The sequence below is a fragment of the Adiantum capillus-veneris genome, chromosome 22 (genome assembly GCF_014529385.1).
Source record: "Adiantum capillus-veneris isolate H3 chromosome 22, ASM1452938v2, whole genome shotgun sequence".
Taxonomy (NCBI): domain Eukaryota; kingdom Viridiplantae; phylum Streptophyta; class Polypodiopsida; order Polypodiales; family Pteridaceae; genus Adiantum; species Adiantum capillus-veneris.
The window spans coordinates 33,707,418-33,714,026 of record NC_140952.1 but is presented as its reverse complement, the minus strand read 5'-3'; positions in this window follow the sequence as shown (position 1 = coordinate 33,714,026).

Here is a 6,609-nt window from a genome sequence, read left to right as displayed (position 1 = left end):
CATAGGGTAATTGTCCCCATCCAACCTATCCTCAGCAACAAACATCTTGAAGACATCTATGTTGTTGTTGACAGCCATGGTAAATGCTGCACCTGATGTGAAAACTGCCCGAAAATAGGAGAAACAAAGCGGGAACAACACGTGCTATATAGCACAAACCGTAGAAGACTATAAGGCACCTGTTATGTAGAAAACGGCACTGAGAGAAATTCTACACAAAATAACGAAATAGCCTGTGCAGTACTGCCTGTAGTGGAAATGGAGGCCGAAATGAGCCCAAATAAAAAATCTTACCAGACTGAGCTCTACTAGTCTCCCGAAATATTTGTCCACCTATGAACGCTCGTCAAACCTCACTGTAATCGGAGAAAGTGAGCAGGCGTGTGCTGGAGCAGCTGGCGACTAAGCTCGGGAGGACGTAACCTGCTCTGATACCAATCGTTGGAATTAGGGTTGCAGAGAAACGCATACAGCTTGGAGAAGACGAAGGATGCTCAAGGCACACAATAGAGAGTGTGTTACTTAGTGTGCAATGGAAAGATTGATAGCCCTAGAGTGATGGGCGTATATACAATGCTCGGGGGAAAAAACCTCTTAAAGAGGGAAAAAATGCCCCGGCGGTCCTAGTGTGTTCACACACATCACTACCACATGTATATGGTAACAATTCTCTCTCTCTTGAAAAAGTATTGTTCATGCTAGTTAATTAAGTATAATGGTTCTATTGCTACCGGTAATTAAGTTCTCCCTCTATGTTCTCAAAGTAGTCTCATAAAAATGCTCACTCTAATTCTCTGAATTCCACTATTCTCGAAGTTCATGGGCCATTTCCATTACATTGGTATCAAAGCTATTGGTTTCTCTTTTCTTGCTTAAGAAGTGAGGTCCTTAAGTTGTCCATGAAAGGTTGGTCCAGTTTATTGCAATAGGGTAAGTGCGACAGGGATCTATTATCTTGGTTGAGAAGGATGTAGTTTGAGGTACACCGTTGGAAACTATATTCTTAATAATGGAGTCTCTTAGGGCTTGCCTTTGGCTTAACCATTATTGAGCCACTAGCAAGCTCAACAGGAACTATAATCAATCAAGCAATGTTAGACACTCTCCACTTGTCTTTGCAATCAACAGTGTCGAAACCACGAGTAAGGCTGCTTGAGAACTAATTTTCAAAGGTAAAGAAGAGTAGCAACTAAGGGTTTTAAGGGTACCAAAGCACAAAGTAATTCTATACAAAAGTCTAATTAGCATGGTAACAATAACTAAGAGAGTGGAATGAATATTCACAACTTTGATTTTGCACATGAAGGTGCTAATTATGATGTCCCCATGTTTGTTAATTATCTTGTTACTAGGTTGCAACAAGCTATGGGAAACCCCGCTTTGCAAGCCGAAGTTACTCAACATCTTCGTGCTTATGGGATTTACTTTTCTCTCCAAGAGGAGAGAGAGCTTAGGAGGCCTCTTGATGAGACTCCCAAAAGAAGACTCTCTCCCATAAGAGAGGAGGAATCCAAAGAACAAGAAAGAAGCAAATCACTAAGTTTTGAAGATGTGGCTCCACAAAGACAGCGGTTTAGACGATTGCCAACTCCTGTTAAGAGAAAATGGTCAACCCACAATCCTTCTCCTCATCACTCTGAAAGGCAAGAGAGGAAACAAATGAAGAAAAAGGGTAAGAAAGAGGTCACCCTCTTCACCTTCCTCCTCTTCTGACGAAAGCAATAGCTATTCTCCTAGAGATACAAGAGTGGAGGACATCACAAATCTTACCTTGCATGGCAAAGGTCGCAAAAGCTCAAGAAGTTCAAAGAGGGAGAAAAGAGTATTTCTTTTCTCACCTATGATGGCACCTTTGGTGCTACCGACAAAGTATTGGCCTTCATCCAGCAATTTGATGCGGCCTTTGGAGATGAGGGCTTCACAGAGTCCTCCAATCTACCTCATGTAGCTATGCACTTTCAAAACTTGCTCTTCAATGGTGGGCTAGCCTTTGTGACAACGACAAAGTCCCAAAGACATGGAAAACTCTACAAGTTTCCATCATGAAGCAATTACTTGCAAGCGATGCGAAGGACAAAGTGCTTACCGAATGGCAAAGTTTGAAGCTTTGCCCCTTTACATCTCAAGGCTACTATCTTTCCAAAAATAGACTTTGCCGAGAAAAAGCAACAATTATGTGTGGGATTACTTGAAGAAATGGCCCAGTATGTCAACTCCCAATAGCCTGTTTCTATGACGGAAGTAATCCACCACTCTATGGTTGCTTCGTGCATCAATTTCCAACAAGGGGCTAAAAGGAATGTCAAGCCCATGGAAAACAAAGATCAAAATGAAGCAAAGTGAAAGAACAATGCTCGAAATTCTTCCCAAGGAAACTCTATCAACAACAATAAAGCTAAGGAGAAGGGAGTCTACAAAGGCAAGAATCGACTTTCTCCAGAGGACTGGGAGTGTTATCGCAAAGATAATCGGTGCTTCAAGTGCGGGGAGCAAGGACATGCCTATCGTGCTTTCCCCTAAAGAAATGTGTGTACTTAGCCGCCTAGAGCTTCTATGGTTGAAGCTCCAAAAAAGGATGCTCATTGCCAAGGATTTCTCCTTTCCTATGCTTGGGGAAAGATGCAAGAGCATCATGCCATTATTTTGTTTGACCCTAGGTCAACTCACAACTTCATATCCATGGAGCTGACCACCAAGCTAGGCATACAAGCCCATGAGATGGGAGATGCATTGAAAGCCAATGGAGCTATCAAGGGACAAGACATCTCAGTTACTCCCTTAATTCAAAAATTGAGCCTTCATGTCCAAATCTATGTGGACAAAGAGGATTTCTTCATCTCCCCTCTCAAACATGAGAATGTTATTGTTGGGGGGCAACATGGTTCAACCGCAAGGCTATCAATATGAAGTTCCCTGAAAGGAGAATCTATTTCACCTACACGAAAAAGAGCATGTACATAGATGCTAATGATTCGGGAACACCAATCCCTGGTAAATACGCTTGATTTTGATAAGTCAATGAAAAGCTCTATTTTTGTGTATATGATTTTTGTTGGAGAATCTGTAAATGTTTCCAATGGTTTCACAAGCAGCAATAAAGGGAATCAAGAGGAATTAGAGTTGTCTAATTTCATAAATGGATTCCAAGATGTTTTCATTGAAGACATCCCTAATGAGCTACCTCCAAAATGAGGGAAGATGACCATGCAATTGAGCTCCTACCGGGAAGCTCACCGCCATACAAACCTCCTTATTATCGAGTTTCCCAAGCTCAACAAGAAGAGATCATGAGGACAAAGTGCATGAATTGTTGGAAAAAGGGATGGTGAGGCCTAGCTCCTCTCCATTCTGTTCACCAGTACTTTTAGTGCAAAAGAAAGATGGCACATATCACATGTGTGTCAATTATAGAGCACTAAATAAGATCGCTATCAAAATCAGATCTCATGTGCCATGGGCCACTCAGATTCTCTTGAGAAGTACAGGTGACACCTCCAGGTAATCTTACAAGTTGTAAGAGAGAATAAGCTTTTCATTAATCAAAAGAAAGATGAATTTTTCCTACAAGAGATGTTGGGGTATAAAGCCCAATGTGGTCGCCCAGGTAAGTGGGCGGGCCGCCAGGTATGTACACATATTCTTTTGTTAAAACCTAATAAGAACTCACTATGCTCTACACATTACAGTAGAGCGAGTTCACCATATCGTCGTGCTCTTCTTCTCGCACACTCTCTCGCGTCGCACTTCCGCTCGTACTCCTTCAACTGGTATCAGAGCTAAGATCGAGGCTCGGGGCAACACTGCAGGAGGCTAGAGTCACCAGCCCAGATTGGAGTGAAATTCGACAGGCAAAGACACGGCCCCAAATCTCGTGGGTGAGCCCGAAGGACACGGTGTTGTCAGAATTTCATTCTGAGGTCATCTCGGCCACCGTTCGGCTTCAACAAAGGTCTGCGCAGGCCATTTTCGACTACGTGGTCTCAGCGGGTGCAGATCCGACTCTGCAAATTTGGGGTTTTCGGCCTACGACTGCAGGCACTGTGGATATCGACACTCCTAGAGTGTTGATTTGTGGCTGTCTACACATCGAAGGACGGCTCACAGTTCTTGGAGGCGTGTCACATACGACACGGGCGCATCTACACACAGACTATAGGCGACATCCACTAGTTCATCAGGTAGCTTGTGTTTGCTGCTTGATATTCCAGATTTCATCCTGACAATGCAGGTACTTCCACATGGGATGTATTGTCAGAGATGATGTATGTCTGTTGAGGGTTTGTTGGCTGTGAGTCACGCAACAAACAACCGCCGCAGCCGTTACAGCATACAGTGGGAATTTGTGGATGTATGACTTTGTGGGAAGTCTATGTATTGTCAGATTTACTGCAGCCTTTGTTGAGGGTCGAGTGAGGTTTTATTGAGCTTGGGGATTCTCGAATGTTGAGATCCTTTCGGTGATACAGGTCTTGGAGCAATCCCTCGAGCACCCTTAGATAGGCAGCTAGGATGTATTGACTGTGCGTTAGACAGTTGGGATTGCATCTTTGCTTTACTGCCGTTGAGGCATTGTCGCAGTCTATGCTTACAGGACAGTGACAGAACAGTCAGAGACAGTACAGGTGCAGGACAGGTTTACCCACAGCTTACAGTGTCAGAGAGACAGTGTTTTTGAGTTTTTTTTTGGTCTGTTTTTTAGTACACCAGAGCCATTTTACAAAGGAGACTCTGCCGAAATTTATGCAAAATCTGAAGCTTTCTTGGTTCATTTGACAGGTTGATATTGGTTCAGAGGTCAGTTTACAGGGGAAACTCTGCCGAACTTTTCCCAGGAAAGTAAACTACTGTGAAGCGTAGCTATGGCTGGATCACTGGACACTGCTCTTTACAATATCAAGAAGCTGGATGGAACCAATTTCCCATTGTGGAAGAAGCAGATTTGGCACGTGTTGGTACAAAAGAAGCATATAAAACCTATAAAGCTCAAGGGGATAAAACAAGAAGATACTGACGAAGATGAATGGAGCGAAATGGATGAATTGGCACTTTCTACCATTATGCTGACTTTGGCAGAAAGCGTTTACTTCAATGTAGCAGACGAGATGTCGGCTTATCAAGCATGGTTAAAGCTGAGTGATCTTTATGAGAAGCAGAGTGCAGCTTCACAGGTATACTGGCTTAAGAAGCTTGTTGTCTTGAAGATGAAAGAAGGGACACCTAAGTCCAATCATCTGAATGAATTCAACACAATCTATAGTCAGTTGTCAGCTCAAGGTGTCAAGTTTGATGAACCTGTTAGAGCTATGTTCCTGTTGATCACATTGCCGGAAAGTTGGGACACTTTTTGCACAGCTTTGAGTAATTTTGCACCTCCAGATGGTTTGAACATAGCAGATGTAGAAGGAAGTCTGCTTACTGAAGAAACAAATAGAAAGACAATGGACAAAGGCAAAGGAGCAACCTTAGTTGTCAGGGGAAGGACCAAAGAAAAGTACAAAGGTGGAAAGAGGAATCAGTCTCGTAGCAAGTCCCACAATGCTAAAGGCAAGATTGACATAGAATGCTACCATTGTGGCAAGAAGGGTCACATGAAAAGAGACTGCAGAGAATGGAAAGCAGAAAAAGGCAAAGAGAAAGCTGAAGACCATGGTGAGAAGAACAAGTCCTCAGTGAAGATTCAAGAAATAAATGTGACAAACACTGTTGCAGAGGATGACAGTCTAGTGTGAGGAGACATCTACTTCTTGAAGAATACAATGGACTCAGCTCTTCTTACAGCATCTGATAGAAATACACTGAGTGACTGGATTATAGACTCAAGGGCATCACTTCATGTGTCTCCAAAAAAGGAGTGGTTTACCTCTTATGTGACCACTAAAGATCATGTTCGGCTAGGCAATGGGCAGACATGTGAGATCTTAGGTGTTGGAGATGTTCAATTGAAGTTTCAGAATGGCTCTTCTTTCACGCTGAAGAATGTGAGACATGTTCCCGCAATTACAAAGAGGTTGATTAGCACAGGTTTACTTGATGATGCTGGCTACGTCACCACTTTTGGACAGAACATGTGGAAGATATCCAAGGGTTCTATGATAGTAGCACATGGAGTAAATTCTGGAGGACTTTACATGATTTATGTATCAAATGTCTCTAAAAATGTAATCAATGTAACCGAGCAGCCGAACGTTTCTTTGTGGCATAGCCGGTTAGGACATATGTCCAAGAAGGGAATGGAAATCTTGTCTCGTTCTGGTTATTTGCCTGGATTTTCATTTAATGATTTTGAATTCTGTGAACATTGTCTGTATGGTAAGCAAACACAGCAGCCACATAAGCATAGAAGGAGTAGAAGAGGTACACAGTTGGCACTTGTTCATAGTGATTTGTGTTGACCTATGCCTAACCTATCTCTAGGGGGAGCTTCTTACTTTATGACATTTATAGATGATTACTCGAGGAAAGTATGGGTTTACTTTCTCAAGCACAAGGATGAAGCGTTTAGTGTTTTCAAAACGTTTGTGACACTTGTGGAGAATCAGAGTGGCAAGAAGCTTAAATGCTTACGCACTGACAATGGTGGAGAGTATGTTTCAAAGGCCTTTCAGGACT